Raw genomic sequence first — 18,681 nt, forward strand, 5'->3', positions numbered from 1 at the left:
TAAGAACTGATGAGCCGGGCATGGTGGCTCATGATGCTTTGGGAGGCCGAGGCAGGCAGATCACTTGAGGTCAGGAGTTTGAGACCTGACCAACACGATAAAACCCTGTCTCTAGTTAAAATACAAAATTAGCTGGGCGTGGTAGCGTGTACCTATAATCCCAGCTCAGGAAGCTGAGGCAGCTGAATCACTTGAACCCAGGAGGCAGAGGTTGCAGTGAGCCAAGATTGCACCACTGCACTCCAGCCTGGGCGACAGTGTGAGATTCCGTCTCCAAAATAAAAAAAAAAAGAACTGATGTGTTGTGTGCTTGTACTTAAAAGTCTCACTTAAGAGCTGGTGAGGGTTTTCTTTCCAATCAGAAAAGGCTGTTATCTAGAAAAGTGCACTAGTACCTTTGGGGACCCACAATCCTAAGGACCACTTTGAGCTCTAAGTCTCATGATTTTACTGATTAGAGGATTTGGCAAAAGGAGGCAGCCTCCACCTACAGGTGCCCGTTGGAGTTTTGAACACTTTGCCTCCCTGTCACAGCAATCAAGTTTACCCCTCTGACAAGCAGCTATTAGCTTGCTTCTGGATTCCTTTGGAAACTGAATGCCTAACTCATGGAGGCCTCATGAGTCTCCAGCCTGATATTCCTATTTTGAGGTGAGTCACCTTACACTCAATGACCAATAATGTGGTAAATCAATGGAAAATGCTTATATGAAACACACCTGGCTTAGCCTTAGCCCCAAGAAGGATCACAACTTTACAAGAAAAAGGGCAGGCACCTAGCCCTTTGGGGAAAACTTTATCCCCTACTCTACCACTGGAGGCAAAGTTAATGGCTCAATGAAGCCTGCATCCAGTAAATCATCATCATATCTTATAGATTTGACATCATCAATATTCCAGTCAGATCACTATCAATTCTTTCCTGGACTTAAGCAACAGCCTTTTAACTTGTCTCCCTGTATCCAATCTCACTTCACGTTTAATACATTCTCCAAAAGCAGTCAGGACAATCTTTCCTAAAGACAACTCAAGTATTTTACTCTCTCCTCTATTAAGATCCTATAATAGTTTCCCCATTGCCTTCAGCTGAAACTGAATGGGACTTGTTAACATGACTCACGCAGCTGGCCTAATGGTTTACTTCTTGTCTATCTCTTCAGCTTCATCTTTCCCACTCTTCCTTCACCGTCTCTATTACTGTCATACTATAACCCCTATCAGTTTCTAACACGATTTCCCTTATCTTAAGGCTTTTTGCCCCCTCTCTCTTCCGTACCCCCATGTATACTCTGGCCTGACTGGTCTACTCTTCAGGTCAGAATTTAGATGACAATACAACAGGGACTTTTATCGTGACTAGTTAAAATTAGGTACCCAAGGCCAAGGCAGGCGGATCATGAGGTCAGGAGATCAAGACTATCCTGGCCAACATGATGAAATCCCACCTCTACTAAAAATGCAAAAATTGGCCCAGGCATGGTGGCTCACGCCTGTAATCCCAGCATTTCAGGAGGCTGAGGTGGGCAAATCAAGAGATCAGGAGTTCGAGACCAGCGTGGCCAATATGGTGAAAGTCTGTCTTTATTAAAACTACAAAAATTAGCTGGGCATAATGGTGGGTGCCTGTAATCCCAGCTACTCAGGAGGCTGAGGCAGGAGAATGGCTTGAACCTGGAAGCAGAGGTTGCAGTGAGCTGAGATCACACCACTGCACTCCAGTCTGGAGACAGAGCGAGACTCTATCTCAAAAAAATAAAAATAAAAAAGTTTTTTTTAAATGCAAAAATCAGCTGGCCATGGTAGTGTGTGCCTGTAATCACAGCTACTCGGGAGGCTGAAGCAGGAGAATCGCTTGAATCAAGAAGTCAGAGGTTGCAGTGAGCCGAGATTGTGCCATTGCACTCCAGCCTGGCAACAGAGCAAGACTCCATCTCAAAAAAAAGAAAAAAAAAAGGTTAAGTACCCATGTAACACATATTACTGAATTCACACTCCTTCTGTACCTTCTATTCTATTTTAAGGAAGAACCGCAAATTATTTATTCACTGTAATATAACCCTACTTATGTGCTCAATAACTATTTGGGTAGTTAATGGCAATCTATATTCCACATATTGTGCTAGGTGATAAAAAGCAAAGTTATCTTTAATAATCCTTTGACTTAGAAATACATTAATAAAATTATATGCTGCCTTCCCTATTATGCTGCATTGAAATTAACATAAAAATTTCACAACAGTTTAATGAGGCATGTAATGGGGACATTATTATTCCCATTTAATAATCTGAGGATTTTCACATTATCACACAAAGCAAATTTGTCAAATTAAATTCAATGTTTTTGTCCATACATACTAGAATGTTACAATGAGAAGAATCTCTCAATTGGGGTACAAGTCAACAAACTATAAAAGTGTACCTCAAGTCACAGATTTCCGATTTCATTTAAACTAGTGCATTCGATTCTCTATTATCCTCACTAAGAGAAATGGCATAAATAATCCTTAAATTATAGTATCACATTATGATATGTCATATTATGATATGTCAAAATACATATTATGATATATTATGTCATATTGAGGCAGGCCAGGTCTCACTAATGCAGGCCTCCAAAACAACTGTTTTAGTACTAAGTGATTAAGTTAAATATTAAAAGCCAGTGCCCTTATACAAAGTCTGGGATGTAATAAAAGGCCATCAAGAATTTTGCCTAGGCTTTTCCTGGGCCTTAAAGCATGACAAAATAATGAAGGAATTCGTAGCAAGAGCCATTTAGGATTAAACAAGTTTTATTGTGGGCCTGAAGAAACTCCCCAGGTCTCCACAAACAAGTTTATTGGAGGTTTAAAGGAACTCCCCAAACCTCTGTGAATTCACAGGAGTCAAGATAAGGGTAATCACCCCAGCAACTGGACCCATTTAGATTATGTAAATTTACTGAGGCTCCAGAGGAAGGTCCTCAGGAAGAAGTTAATCACATATCTTCAGATGAATGCACACTTGCATGTAGACCAACAGCTTAGATGGCATATAAACTCTGAAAAATTTTGTAACTTTGAGTTGGTCTGGCAATAATTTCCAGGCCTTCTCCCTATAATCGGTTGTAGAAAATAAAGACTTGCTTCCTCCCCAGTTCACCTGCGTCTCGTTATTGGGCCACAAGAAATAGCAACCTGACCCTCAGTTTGGTCGGGGAACAATATGACATACTATGTCGTATTATGACATCTGGGACTATGTCATAATTTTTTTCTTAGCAAATGTTTTCTGAAAATGCTTGACCTAAAGTAGTATTCAGGTTAATTTGAATTATCTGAGGACATGCCAATTTATGATTGGAAGGAATAAATATTCTAGGCCAATGGTCCCCAACCTTTTTGGGACCAGGGACTGGTTTCACGGAACACAAATTTTCCACGGACAGAGGGAATGGATTCAGAATGAAACTGTACCACCTCAGATCATCAGGCATTAGATTCTCATAAGGAGCACAAAACCTGGATCCCTTTAATGCACAGTTCACAACAAGGTTCATGCTATGAGAAACTAATGCTGTCTCTGCTGATCTAAAAGGAGGCAGACCTCAGAGGGTAATGCTCGCTGGCCTGACACTCTCCTGTTGCGCAGCCCTGTACCTAATAGGCTACAGCCCAGGGGTTGGGGACCCCTGCTCTAGACACAGTAGAAACAGTCTGTATCAATTTAGAATTTAATATATATCATACATAATACACCAATTAAAATATACCAAGAAGAGATGACTGCATTAGCAGAAAATAACTGTACAGGACTCAAGCTTCACAGTGTCACATACAATAGTACCTTTATGCTGAAGATCAATCTTTTCAAAATGAATTAAATAAACAGCTGCAAAAATATATCTCTGCATTAAGTCTTCTACTTAAACAAAATCACACAATATCTTTGAAAGAAGTCATTCTGACCCATGGTACCGTTATCCACATTGTGTCGCAAGAAATATTTATATTTAAATAATCAAAATTCTAAGAATGACTTCCATGTTTAAAAAGTTTTACAAGTGTCACTCACTTGCACTCTAATTGCTTGCATAAGTGGGAAAGGGATGAAGCTATAGCTAGCTTTTAATCCTGTATATTCTTACAGGAGAGTACAGAACAAGCGAACAGTATCCATCCTTCACGGCAGCTGAACAAGTAAAAAGTTTTGAGATTTGCTGTTTCAAGTATGTTCTATGAATACTTAATATAAAACATAAGACCTCAAATTACCACATTGAAATAGAATTTAAGTAAATGTGATAGGTTCAAATGCCAGTCTCAACATCTCCCACTTGGCAGTATACTTGAGCAAGTAGACCTAATTGGAAATATTTATTTATGACTAACGGCATACCTCTAACCTAACCTTTCTGAGCCTTACTTTCCTAATGTTAATTAGAAATTAAATAGAAACTAACCTACACATTGCAGAGTTGTTATAAAACTAACTTAATGCTTATAAGGAATCCGGCATACAGTAGGTCTTCAATATCACAGTATAATTAAGAGCCAGGATTTAGTGAACTGACCATAATAAAGAAAGAGCTCACACATCCAAGAACATTTATGTGGACTTTAAGAAACTCTAAATCCACAAGAAACTATTTGAACTGACTGTTGTTCATAAATGCTGACAAGATACATATATCAAATACCCATTCCAAGTAAACGAATCCATTCTATGAACTAAAGTATAACACAGAATTATGTCTATACTTCCTCCCCCAAAGATCTCAAAGCAACTTAAATAACCCAATACAGCAGTCTTCAACATATATAAGATACCTGAAAAAACTACAGCTCAGAGCAATCAACATCTTTTTCAAAAACTTTTGCCACATAATTACAAAATGCTGTTAGAATCTAAGACTCTTTGACCTTGCCATTCACTCAATTGTTCAAAACCTAATTACTGAGTATCCACTATGCACCAGGCAGGCACTGTGCTAAACTCTGGTGTAGTTACAGAAGAGACCAAAAACAAGAAGACGTATGCCACTACGCTATTTCCAACTAACATAGTCTTGTTTTCCTTAAACCATGTAAGAGAAAATTGTAAGTTCTTACAGTTGAATGCATTAATACTTAGTAAGAGTTAAGTAACCTCATGTAAGGGACAATCCAGTATTTTCCCCCATGGAGACTAGGAGTAGAATAGGCACCCCTCTATGCTTCTCCATCAACTGTTATTTACCATGTAAAGACAAATGACCTTTTCAAATGAGTGAAAAAATCCTACGAGGGGCACTAATTTTACCTGTAAATTTTTAAAACCTGTTTATTCCTGGAACGTTCAGAGAAATGAATTTTAAGTTCTATTAAGTTAAACAGCAATCAAAAATCTATCAAAAATAAACTGCATTCACTTAGTTTTACTCAACATCTGAAATTAAACTTTTTTCTGGGGCAACTATAATTAACTTACTGACCACTCCTCCCTCTGATCAACCAACCACTTTCATGGGAGAGAAAAATCTAGCCTCTATCCAATTATACAATCTAAAATTCATACTACATATCCTAGAACATTTTACAAAGCAAGAGTTTTCTCACAAACAGCTACATCACTATTAAAGTTTTAAAGAATTTTTAAAGATTATTATCTAGCAAAACTTCTGCAAATACACATTCTCTCTCTGTCTCTCTCGACTGAGTTAAGAAATCTTACTGCTGAAGTGGTTATCTAAAACCTAAGCAGGGACAAACGGCCAAGTACCTTTTTAACACTCACCTCCCCAAAAACGAAGGCTGTTAGAAAATGCTAACACAAATACTGACAGCAATAGCATCATCATAATGATGTGCAGCTAGGTGTGCTTCAGGACTAAGAACCTCTCTTGGAGTTCGTTATTATGGACTATGAAAGTCACATGAAAAAAAAGTGCTGTCATTTCATTTCATGAATGCTGATTAGGGAGTTTCAGTTAACTGCAACACTTTACAAACAGGCTATCAAATAAACTTCAGTTATCAAGCAGTTCTAGACACAAAGCTTCTGTTTCTATTATTAAATACAATTAAAGAATTAAAAGGATCATGGTTTTTCTTGAGGAATATTAGTCTTAAATGATTTGCAATAGTAAGTCACCAAACACCCGAGCGACTGAAATTCCTTTCGCTACATAAAACACTCCTCTTGAACGCCAATCTCCCAAACCCTAAGACTTAAAAAACAAAATTGATTGACTGCATTTTTCACATAGAGATTAAAGAGTAAAAAGGTGGCAAACTCAATACACTTACACAGAAGTAGGAAAAAAAGTGTAAGCAAATTTCAAAAACCTTTGTCTCATTCAGAATGGCACTTTGTGGTACTGCAAGTATTCAGGCATCAGTATTCTGCACACACGGCGAACGTTGTCAAAAAATGTTGTTGACAGATGAGACAAGAAAGTCTCACCAACAAACATTCCTACAGCAATGTATTAACAGGTAATGCTGCAAATCAGTCAAGGGACCAAGTGAGGAGGAATCCAGAGGAGCAGAAAGAATAACAATCTTCTGCCAAATTTTACACCCTGAGGAAATTAAGCCATCATAGAAGTCTTCCAGGAAAAAAAACAAAAAAGGTATTCAGTACGGCCCAAAATAGCCATGAGGTCAACACACACACACACACACACACACACACACACACACACACAGCAATTGCCACTTCCACTAGAGTTTGACAGTCATAGATTTGGGTAATTATAGTAGAAATTGTGTGTTTTGGAAACACAGTAAGACCACACCCTAAGACTGAGAATCTGGACTTTAAAACCCTGAGCATTAATTAAAAGGACAACGCAGTATCTAAGTTGGAAGGTCTAGCCGCGCAGGTGGAAGGCGAAGTGATGGGGAGCGATGAAGACACCAACTTCAACACCAGGGACCAGGAGGGCTGGCTGTCGACGCGGGGCGTGGCGAAGCCCGGGGGAGAAGGAGGTGTGGAGCTGGGGACAGGAACAGGAGTGAGGAGGAGGAAAAGCGGCCGCGAGGAGGAAGGAGTGGTGGGAGTCCGGGTGGGGCGACAATGTGGATGAGGGAGGGGACAAGCCGGGGAGCCAAAGGTCACAGGCCGCCGCAGGATCTGGGGTGGGAGGGGGTGGCGAGTGCGCGCGTGGAGATGCCAGTGGAAGGAAGGGGGCGGAAGAAAGGAAGACACGAATGAATGAGCGCCGGGGGCAGGCCGGAGCCGCGGGCCGGGGAGGAAGAGGGCCAGGGGCGCCGCGGGGCCGGGGGCGGGCCCAGCGCGCCGGAGAAGCAGGAAGCCCCGCGCCAGCGCGGGCCCCGCGGCACCCGCCTCTTCGTCAAAATGGGGTCGCGGATCAGGAAAGCGAGGAATGAGGGAAGAGGAGAAAAAGGCAAAAACCAATCACTCACCCTCCGCTCGAGCCTCCAGGCGCTCTCAGCCCCGCTTCTCCGCCCTTCTCGAGCCGCAGAGGCGGCTCCTCAGCGGCGCTAGGGGGAGCCCCGGGTCCGGAGCGGGGGAGCGGCAGCAGCCGGACCGGGAGCCCCTCAGCACCTGCCCCTGTGGCGGAGCCGCGATGAGCCAGGCGGCAGCGGCGGCGGCTCCGAGCGGGGAGGGCAAGTGACCCGGATGTACAGGGTAACGGCGAGGAGGGGGAGGGGAGAATGCCAGGAAGTGAGGGCGCCGCGGACCTGTCGGGCCGTGCGCATGCGCTGCACGCCCGCCCCACAAGGTAAATCCTTAGCCTATCTTCTCCGCCCCTCCTCCCCGCCCCTCCCGAAGGGGCGGGGCGAAGCCGGAGACAGGTGGTCGGCGGGCGCGGCGTGCGGAGGAAGGAGGCGTGGCCACCCCTTGTACTCCCGGCCTCCTTAAAGGGGTAGCACCTTCGCGCCGAGATAACTTCTGAGTGAGTTGGGGTCCTCCACCCTTCCTGATGTACAGATGGGAAACGGAGATTCAGAGGTGGCAGTAACCTGCCTCATGTTAGCGAGCTTGGGAATGGCGGGAACTGGACCTCGGGACTCGTTGCTGAACCCTGAGAAGTTGCCACAATCCCTCCACTCCTGGAACCGCTGGGCTGCAGGGCGCGCCTCTCCCCCTCGGGTCAGGTACTGAGCCTCGCCCGCGCTTCCCGGCGCGGCACGTGTGCCTGGCAGGCGCCCAGCGCCAGGAGACTGCACCGTTACCGCCTGCGATGGTATCGTGGAGACGCCCTTGGGAGGTGAAAATTAATGATTCTGAGAACAACAATCAGACGCCACTTACAGCACTCTCAGATAAATCAGACCCCTATTCTGGGGCCAACACTGAGCAAAAATAACTAGTGGGCAGAAACTTGGTTGTGACAGAGGGCGCAGCCTCTTATTTCCCTAATTCCCCTTTCACTCTTTGAACATAACTGATCCCTTCCCCTTTACAGACAAAAACAGAACATCCCATCTAGCTAGCTTATCTTAATCCTGTTACAAAGCTGATTTTTTTTTCATTAACACTAAAGGGGAAAAGATGACAATGTTACTTCTCCCAGGGTTATTTTCAGTTTGACAGCTGGGCAGATCACTAAGATGGAGGTGAATGATTATAAGCATCTTAGGGTCAAAGACAGAACTGAAAATCCCACAAAAGTATGGCCTTCCCCTGCCCCCCCTCGAAAAATACATACATGCACACACATTTGCATGACATTTCAGGAATTTCATGCAACCAGGGAGTCATCCATGAAATCCTGATTATGAACGAAGCTCTAGTCAAAGAGCTAAAGTCCCAAGAACTATCTGCGCCTTACTGTATGGGGCCAAGAAATCACTCCTTGCCACAAAACACAGAAGGGCAGGCCTTACCTTATTTAGCCTTTTTATGTTCCTCTTGAGTTATGTAGAGACCAAATGGTATGTAACATGGTGGGCATATTACTTAGAAACGTGTTGAGTCATGGAGAGGTTAAGTGGCTTTTTCAAGGCACATGCTAAAGGCAACATTCCTGGGCCTCAGACTTTTACCTTAATTATCATACTTCAGGAGGATTCAAGGGTTCTATATTGTATCTATTATAATTTTCGTCAATTTCAATTAAACTGGAGATGATGTTTTGCAAATATTGATGCTGATAGAAAAGTTCTCATAATCCAAGAACCTTGGTCCACTCGTCTGACATACTAACATCCAATCTCAGAAAACCTGGGTCCAGATAGACCACTGTGCTCCATGTGAACCAGAGGAGGAGTTCATACATGTTCACAGTCCCTTAGATATGAGCTCTGAGTAACCATACACCTCTAACCCAATCTCCCACCAAAAGCAGAAATCTTTCATAGTATCTTCAACATGTGAATATCCAGTTCAGCTCCAATATCTCCAATTATAGGGAGCTCATTACTGCAATTATCAGCCTCTGACTGTGAGGAACCTATTTTACAGTAAGCAAAAATCTGATGCACAACAATTTTCATCCACTGATCCTAATTTTTGTTTATTTGTTTTGAGATGGAGTCTAGCTCTGTCACCCAGGCTAGAGTGCAGTGGCACGATCTCAGCTCACTGCAACCTCTGCCTCCTGGGTTCAAGCGATTCTCCTGCCTCAGCCTCCCAAGTAGCTGGGATTACAGGTGCCCGTCACCATGCCCAGCTAGTTTTTGTATTTTTAGTAGAGATGGGGTTTCACTGTGTTAGCCAGGGTGGTCTCAAACTCCTGACCTCGTGATCCACCTGCCTCAGCCTCCCAAAGTGGTGGAATTACAAGTATGAGCCACTGCGCCCGGCCCACTGATCCTAATTTTATCTATGGAGAGCAATACAGACATGACGCTGGCCTAGGGAGCTTACAGTCAAGCAAAGAAAACAATCCACTGAGAAGTGATAATAAAATACTGGACCAGGCATGGTGGTAGCTCACGCCTGTAATCCCAACACTTTGGAGGCCAAGGCGGGTGGACCACCTGAGGTCAGGAGTTCAAGATCAACCAGGCCATGGTGAAACCCTGTCCATACTTTCTATGTTTCTCCATCTACACCACATTGTCTCTGTCTATATTCTTACATCTCAGAAGGTCCCGTAGCTTTCCTTCAGTGCTATTTTCTTAGAAATTTTTATTTATTATCAAATCAGTTTTAAAACACTATAGAAAATCAATGCTTTGACTCAATCATTGATCCATTCAATCAACACACATATTTGCCCCCTTACTGAGTCCTGGGCATCAGGCTGAGGGTCTGGGAAGTAGGAGAGTAAGACACCAAGTCCGTGCTCCAGAGGGGCTGAGAGTTTAGTGAAAGGACAGCTGTAACCTTGCACTTAAAACATAGCATGACTCGTAACTTAGAAGGGTAGAGGAAACCAACTTTCCCTGGGACAGCTGTGAAGGCTTCACAAAGAATGGGACCTTTGGCCAGGCACAGTGGCTCACACCTATAATCCCAGTATTTTGGGAGGCCAAGGCAGGCAGATCACTTGGGGTCAGGAGTTTGAGACAAGCCTGACCAACATGGTGAAACCCCGTCTCGACTTAAAGAAAAAAGAAATTAACTGAATGTGGTGGTACGTGCCTCTGTAATCCCAACTACTTGGGAGACTGAGGCAAGAGAATCGCTTAAACCCAAGAGGCGGAGGTTGCAGTAAGCTGAGATCACACCACTGCACTCCAGCCTGGGCGAGAGTGAGACTCCATCTAAAAAAAAGCTGGGGAGAGGGGGACCTCTGAGCTTGGTCTTGAAGCTAAGAGAAAGGATCAAGAAGAAAACTCAGAGGGCCAAGGGTTGGGGAGGATCATGGGGGTGCTGTGACACACTGAGATTATAAAGGACACCATACACCATGTTAGAAATTTGAACTTGCCTTCTGAAGGCAACCACAAGTAAAGAGAAGCTTCTAACCAAGGGAGATACATAATCAGATATGTTTTATATCAGGATCACTCTGACCACAGAGTCCAATATGGGCTACAGTGGTACAGAGAACAGAGGGCCAGCAAACCAGTTAAGAGGCTGCTGTGGGGTCCAGGAGAGATAAGGAAACTGGTAGTGAGGATGAAGAACAGACACCAGAATTAAGATGCTAACGGATGCAGAATCTGCAAGTTCAATCTGGGGGAAGAGGAGACTGGGGTTGTCAGGATGACCCAGAGGCTCCTGGCTTAGACAAACTGGACGGTGACACCACCTGATCCCAATACTTTTACCCAATTTTCATTCCTCTTCTCTTCCACTCTTCATCCATGTAAATGCACATTGCTTTCAGCCGGGTGCGGTGGCTCACACCTGTAATCCCAACAGTTTGGGAGGCTGATGCGGACCAATCACTTGAGGCCAGGAGTTCAAGATCAGCCTGGCCAACATAGTGAAACTCCATCTCTACTAAAAATACAAAAATTAGCCAGGCGTGGTAGCACACGCTTGTATTCCCAGGTACTCAGGAGGATGAGGCAGGAGAATCGCTTGAGCCCAGGAGGCAGAGGTTGCAGTGAGCCAAGATCCCACCACTGCACTCCAGCCTGGGCAATAGAGTGAGATTCCATCTCAATAATAATAATAATAATAATAATAATAAAGAAATAAATGCACATTGCTTTCACTGGTATCTTCAGATATGTGTAACTCTTTCCTAATACTTTTTCATATTTCTACACAGTCAAATCTGTCACTTTAATGACTGCAGAGTATTTCATCATGCTGAAATAGCTCAGTTTCCTTCAGTTGCTAAAGGTCCACACCCTACATGCCTGGCTTACCCCCGAGACTGATTCAGCTTTGGGTATTTGGCAAGGGATGAGTTAAGCCTTTAGGGAAAAAGAGCCTTTAGGCAAAAGGTGCTGGAGAAGTGTGGCCTCGAGGGCCAGGACAGCTCCAGCTCTCCTGGGAGAGGCCTGGACAACTACACTGCTGTATTGCACGTAGAAAATGCACAGAAAGAACCTGTCATCCACAGGGAGCCTGAGGTCCGATTCTCCACACAAGCTGGTTCTCATGTCCTAACCTCCCTAATCCATGTGTTCGTTCATTTGTTCATGTATTCACTCCCTCTACAAAGCATTCTTGTAAATGCAGAGAGCAACACGGCAGAGCTGACACCACCTCTATGCTCTGGATGTAACCTGATTAGGCTTGAAACCTGCTCTACAACTTACACAAGTTATTCAACACCTGAAAGCCTCAGTTTCCCCCACAAGTTTGTTGTAGTGTTAACTCAGAAAAAAACTTGTAAAATGCTGGGAACTAAACCACGTACAGACTAAGCTCAATAACTGTTATCAGTCTTGGTTTTCTCCTTACGCTTTTTTGACTTCCACCACTATATCTTTAGTTTCTTTTTTTCTATTTGTATTTATTTATTTTTTTGAGACAGTCTTGCTCTGTCGCCCCAGGCTGGATGGTTGTGACATGATTTCCACTCACTGCAACCTCCACCTCCCAGTTCAAGTGATTCTCCTGCCTCAGCCTCCTGAGTAGCTGGGATTACAGGCATGTGCCACCACACCCGGCCAATTTTTGTATTTTTAATTGAGACGGGGTTTTACCATGTTGGCCAGGTTGGTCTTAAACTCCTGACCTCAGGTGATCCACCCACCTTGGCCTCCCAAAGTACTGGGAATACAGGTAAGAGCCACTGCGCCCAGCTGTACCTTCAGTTTCTGACCAAACCCACTGGGTAACCATTCAGGAGCTGGAGCTCAGAGCCTGAATCTGCCAGAGTGAACTAGGACCACCCACTTGATCTTCACTTCTTATCTGTGAAATGAGGATAAGAGTATCTACTTCACGGAAATGTTGGGAAGCTCTCATAAAGACTGTATAAGAAAATACTTTCAAAGCTCCAAAACACATGTCATTATTGACTATTGCTGCTGCTAGAGATGTTTTGTTTTCTTTATTTTTCCCTTTAAAAAAGTCTGACCTCAGCATAAGCTCCCTGGATTGTAATTACTGGGTCAAAGGATCTGAACATGTTTTTGGTTCCTGATTTGTTATTGCCCAGTTGTCCTTAGGGAAGACTCTGTATTTTGCTGCCAGCCTTCACTCAAATACATCTTTCAATACGCTTAAGCACCTAGAGTAGAGTTTTTGTTGCCTCTGTATACAGTCTCACTCCTCAATTGAACATGCAGGGAGTTCTATCAACTAATTCTCTCGGAATTCTTTTCACAGGATGAATGAACATTGAATCCTTGAGGAACCAGACAGCTTCCAAACATTTCTACTGTAGTCAGGGACTGCAGTGTTGCCTTAGGGATGAGGACTGGATGAATATTTAACGAAGAAAGGGGAAGAGGACAGGGGACAGAGGCCTGAATCTCATCCAGCATTGAAAGGTGACATCAGAGCCGCTATTCAGAAAGAACCCAAGTAAGTAGGCAACCAATCAAACTGACACCTTCCTGTTATTTAGCAAAACATAAACCAATCTCACAGGAGCCATAAAGCTGTCCTTAGGGCTCTATTTCCCGACTTATAAGGTTTATCTATGAGCTTCCAATACATTTGCAAACCTAACATATTTCTCACAAGTGGGGCAATTCCAAGTCTCATTTCCCCAGCCCTTCAGGTGGCCTGCAGGAAGGAAAAAGGGTCCCACCGCCTCACACTGGCTATTCCTTTCTGTACCTTGAGTAGCTTTCAAATCTCTTCACTTGGCTGTTTCTCTGCCTTCAGGTTCAAAGCGGTCCCCCCATCGCCCTTCCAAAGGTGAACCCCCACCTACCTTCACTCATTCCCTAACACATCACTGGCGTTTTTCCTTCACAGCGCTTATCACAAACTCTAATTCTTTTAATTTTTTTGTATTTTTTTTGAGATGGAATCTTGCTGTGTCACCCAGGCTGGCATTCAGTGGTGCGATCTCGGCTCACTGCAACCTCTGCCTCCCAGGTTCAAGAGCGATGCTCCTGCCTCAGCCTCCTGAGTAGCTGGGACTAAAGGCACACACCACTATGCCCAACTAATTTTTTCATATTTTTAGTAGAGATGGGGTTTCACCATGTTGGCCAAGCTGATCTCAAACTCCTGACTTCAAGTGATCCTCCTGCCTTCCCAAAGTTTTGGGATTACAGGTGTCAGCCACTGCACCCGGCCTCTAATTATTTTAAATGTTTAGCTAAAAAATGTTTTAACTTGCTGGGCGCAGTGGTTCACACTTGTAATCCCAGCACTCTGGGAGGCCAATGTGGGCAGATCACAAGGTCAGGAGTTCAAGACCAGCCTGGCTAGGCATGGTGGCACGTGCCTGTAGTCCCAGCTACTCAGGAGGCTAAGGTAGAAAAATAGCTTGAACCCAGGAAGCGGAAATTACAGCGAGCCAAGATGGTGCCACTGCACTCCAGCCTGGGAGACAGAGCGAGTCTCCATCTCAAAAAAAAAAAAAAAAGTTTTAACTAAAAAAACCCCACACAGACAAACAAAAACCACCTCTCATTACAATGTCAGCTGTGACAGCAGAGATGGAGGTATCACCGTGCCCACTGCAGTTCCTGCCACAGTCCCCAGCCCCTAGGAGAGCCTCCCTAAATATGCTGAAAGAATGGATTTAGAAAAAAAAAAGGGAGGATCTGAGCAGTAAATGAGGTGCCTGATGCACTATTCACCCTGATTATATGAGTAATACATGTTGATGGCAGCAAAAAATGTGAAAATACATATGAGCAAATGAAAGAAAATATAAACACCCATGATCCAACCACCCACACCATGTAGACACCCTTCCAAATGTTTTTCCTGTCTATATCTATATATAGACAGCATATATTTTTATTAAAATGGTTCATTTAGTGAATTGTCATCTGCTGTCTTTCATCTCACAGTGTATCTTTATCAACTTTCCTTAACAAAGGAACGTCAGCCACATCACTGTTAAAGGCTATATAATACTCCACTGTGCAGCTAGACCATGAAGTATTGAATGAATCTGGAATTCAGCTGAGGGGAGGTCTCTTCAATTTCAATAAAGGTAAAATGCTTTATTCCAGCACTTCCCCCTTGCCAAGCTTCCCATTCTTTCCCTCTGTGTTTGTATTGCTTTCGAGCTGTATTTCTACAGAACTGCATTTCCCACCGCCCATTCACCACCTGGAGTTATTAGAGTCCTCATCAACTAGAGAAGCAAAATTGTTTGCAGCCGGAAAAGCTGACGTATGATGAAGCAAGGACAATGCCTTCAAGTTCAAACTGGGAATCTGCTGCTGATATAAGAAACAGAAATGAAGAGTGTGCTTTCTTGCCAAGATTTCAATAGGGAGAAGAGGAAAAGATTTTCTGCACACATTCACTTCTTCCCAAGCCCCACCCTCGAGGAGAGGTTTTTTCCCAAGGGAGAGGCTGTTCCCCCATGCTGACTGATGCTGTAAGCAGTTTGCAGACCCAGCCCATGGCTCCATTTACAGACTCACTGGCTGCAAAAAATAAAAAAAACTCCAAGAGGGTATGCTCAGAAAGTGCCACCCCTTCCATGAATAGCTCTTTCGGCCCATGGTGTCGTTCAGCAGCACGAAGCACCACTCACTTGACGTATTTAGTTCTGACAATCCCATCCCTCCCATCAGGAAAAGGCACAGGCACAGGAGGGCATCACCTGAAGGAAGGGACAAGATGCCACAAAATCACAGATGGCTCCAGAGGAACAGAAGGGAGAAAAATGGCTGGGTAGGCCATTCACTTCTGAGCTTTACCCCACTGTGACCCCAAAACCCAGAGCGGTTAGTGAATCTCTGCTTTTCTACCCACCTTACATAGCACACCATGAGAATTAGATGAAATCTTTGCCTATAGAAAAAGAGAATTCCAGCCAGTTGTGGTGGCTCACGCCTGTAATCCCAACACTTTGGGAGGCTAAGGTGGGAGGATTGCTTGAGCCCAGAATTGCTTGAGACCAGCCTGGGCAACATGAGGAGACCCTGTCTGTAGGAAAAATTTTAAAACAAAGGAAAATTAGTGGAGCATGGTGGTGTGAGCCTGTGGTCCCAGTTGCTTGGGAGGCTGAGGCTGAGGCAGAATGATTGTTTTGGCCCACAAGGTCAAGAATGCCGTGGGTCGTGATTGCACTATCGCACTCCAGCCTGGGTGACAGGGTCAGACCCTGACTGAAAAGAAAAGAAAAAGAATTCTTAATCGTGTCCAGAGTCATTAATTTATCAATGACATTTTAAAAGATTGATAAAGTATATTAATTTATCAATGCCGTTAAAATAAGATTTTTTGTGTTTTACAGAAACACTGTCATTAGAAGAAAGACAAAAGAATTTAATTGGAAATAAAATGACAGAAGGAACTTTTACCGCCAATACCTCTGATCAATTGCTTAGTTTCTGCCAGTATTATAAAAAGTGATTTCTGCCCATTTATAATGCAATCCTTACAACATTATAAAAGAGACTTACTATCTCCTTATTTTCAGATGAGAAAACAGAGGGACAAACAGTTCAAGTATTTTGCCATAGGTCACACACCTACTAGGAGGTGAACCAGGATTCTCGCCCAAGTCTTAGCTGCCTGCTTTGCACAAATCATTCCATCCGCTTTGCTTCCCCCATCCCTTTTTCCTTTCTGTAAACATTAGCCAAATCCCTCAGTGTCAAGCTCCCCTTGAAATACTATACTACTCATCTATAAAACAGGCACAATTATCACCTACTTTAACTATTGTAGTCAATTGTGAGCATTCACTACAATAATAAGTAGAACTTAGGAAATGGCCAATTTGAACTGTCTTTGGCTATAAAAAGCAACAATTACACATGAAACATAATCTGTAAAAGGTTGGTAAAATTTAATATTTGGTATACTCTTTTTTTTTTTTGAGACGGAGTCTCGCTCTGTTGCCCAGGCTGGAGTACATTGGTGTGATCTTGGCTCACTGCAACCTCCACCTTCCAGGTTCAAGCTATTCTCCTGCCTCAGCCTCCTGCATAATTAGGACTACAGACACATGCCACCACACCCAACGAATTTTTTGCATTTTTAATAAGAAGGAGTTTCACCGTGTTAGCCAGAATAGTCTTGATCTCCTAACCTCATGATCTGCCCGCCTCAGCCTCTCAAAGTGCTGGGATTACAGGCGTGAGCAACAGCGCCTGGCTGGTAAAGTTTTAAATAAATGCATGTACCTGATTATCTTGGCTTTTGACATTTGCTTTTTTTTTTTTTTAATTTGAGAGTTTGGGGAATTTTTTTGTCGACAGTTATTTTACTATTCACACGCGGAAGGCTGTATATCATAGAAGCTGACAGTCAGATCCTGGGCTTGGTCAGTCTTGAGTTTTAATCCCTTCATTTTCTCATCTATAAAATGAAGAAAGTGTCCAGGTGTGGTGGCTCACGCCTGTAATCCCAGCACTTTGGAAGGCCAAGCAGGAGGTGGATCACCTAAGGTCGGGAGTTGGAGACCAACCTGGCCAACATGGCAAAACCCCCGTCTCTACAAAAAAACAAAAATTAGCCGGGCATGGTGGCGTGCACCTGTAATCCCAGCTACTCAGGAGGCTGAGACAGGAGAATTGTTTGAACCCGGGAGGTGGAGGTTGCAATGAGAAGAGATCGCACCACTGCACCAGCATGGGTGACGAGAGCAAAACTCTGTCTCAAAAAAAGAAAAAAAAAATGAAGAAACTAATGGTACTCATTGTTAGATGTAAATTATTTCATGTAAAGTGCTTAGCACAGGGCACAGAAAATTTAAGAGCACAATAAGTATTAGCATTTTCTATTATTTATTATTATGGTTTTTATTAATAGACTTGCTTTCATTAAGATGCTATTTGATAAAGCTGCAGCATTATTTATAATAAAAACCAGACACAAATTAAATTTCCCACTATAGGGAAATAGCATAGTAGGATTCTGAAAGAACCATCTTTAGAATTAATGGAAATCACTTTAATTAAAATGTAAGTCCTTGCTTTGTTACTTGGGGGCAGTCTGATTTTGGGCAAGTCATTTCTTTTCTCTGGACCTGTTTTCTCACCTCAGAAATAAAGGGTTTGCTCTCAAGGACTCAAATGTCCTCTGGTGATTTAAAGTTATATAGTTAGTCCTGGCCAGGCGCGGTGGCTCACGCCTATAATCCCAGCACTTTGGGAGGCAAGGCAGGCAGGTCACTCGAGGTCAGAAGCTTGAGACCAGCCTGGCCAACATGGCAAAACCCCATCTCTACTGAAAACACAAAAATTAGCTGGGCGTGGTGGCACGCACCTGTAGTCCCAGTTACTCCGGAGGCTGAGGCAGGAGAATCGCTGGAGGCTCAGGTGGGAGAATCTTGAGCCTGGGAGGCAGAAGTTGCAGTCAGCCGAGATTGTGCCACTGCACTCCAGCCTGGGCAACAGAGCGAGACTCTGTCTAGAAAATAAATAAATAAATAAAGTTATTTAGTCCTAAGGGTCTCAGTGGATTAAAATCCATCAACATCAAGGACAACATACAACTGAGTACATAAGAAAATGGTAGAAACACAAGAAACTATTTTATAAATTAATATTCCCAGTCTTCTTTAACCCTACTCTTTGTTTCCATAACAGTTGTCACCTCCTAACATCGTTTGTATTATGTTTATTGTGTTTCTCCATGAACTAGACCTAAGCCCATGACAGCAGGAGTTTATGGCTGGTCTGTCCACTAATGCATACCCAGCCCCTAGAACAATGTCTGGTATATACTAGGAGCTCAGTTAGCATTCGTTGATTTTTAAAATGTGAATATTAAGTTAAAAGAACAAAGTACAAAACTACATAT

At 43.5% G+C, this 18,681-nt stretch overlaps 1 protein-coding gene across 23 annotated transcripts in view; it reads right to left on the bottom strand.

The window, feature by feature from the left end:
* The window catches only part of CYRIB (CYFIP related Rac1 interactor B), a 172,348-nt gene that overhangs the window by 88,082 nt on the left and 65,585 nt on the right, over nucleotides 1–18,681 (bottom strand). For 8 of the 23 annotated variants that reach the window (XM_021666896.2, XM_012462044.2, XM_012462048.2 and 5 more), the window contains exon 1: nucleotides 7,389–7,601. The exons of 10 other annotated variants lie outside the window; for them this stretch is intronic. The gene's annotated coding sequence lies outside the window, so the exon portion shown is untranslated. Of the gene's footprint in view, nucleotides 1–7,388; nucleotides 7,602–18,144; nucleotides 18,289–18,681 lie in introns of those variants that run through there. 5 more of the 23 variants (XM_064384586.1, XM_064384593.1, XM_064384596.1 and 2 more) reach the window with 1 other exon arrangement.

This window comes from Aotus nancymaae, unplaced genomic scaffold (assembly GCF_030222135.1).
Source record: "Aotus nancymaae isolate 86718 unplaced genomic scaffold, 86718_ANA_hifiasm-v0.15.2.pri h1tg000036l, whole genome shotgun sequence".
Lineage (NCBI taxonomy): Eukaryota > Metazoa > Chordata > Mammalia > Primates > Aotidae > Aotus > Aotus nancymaae.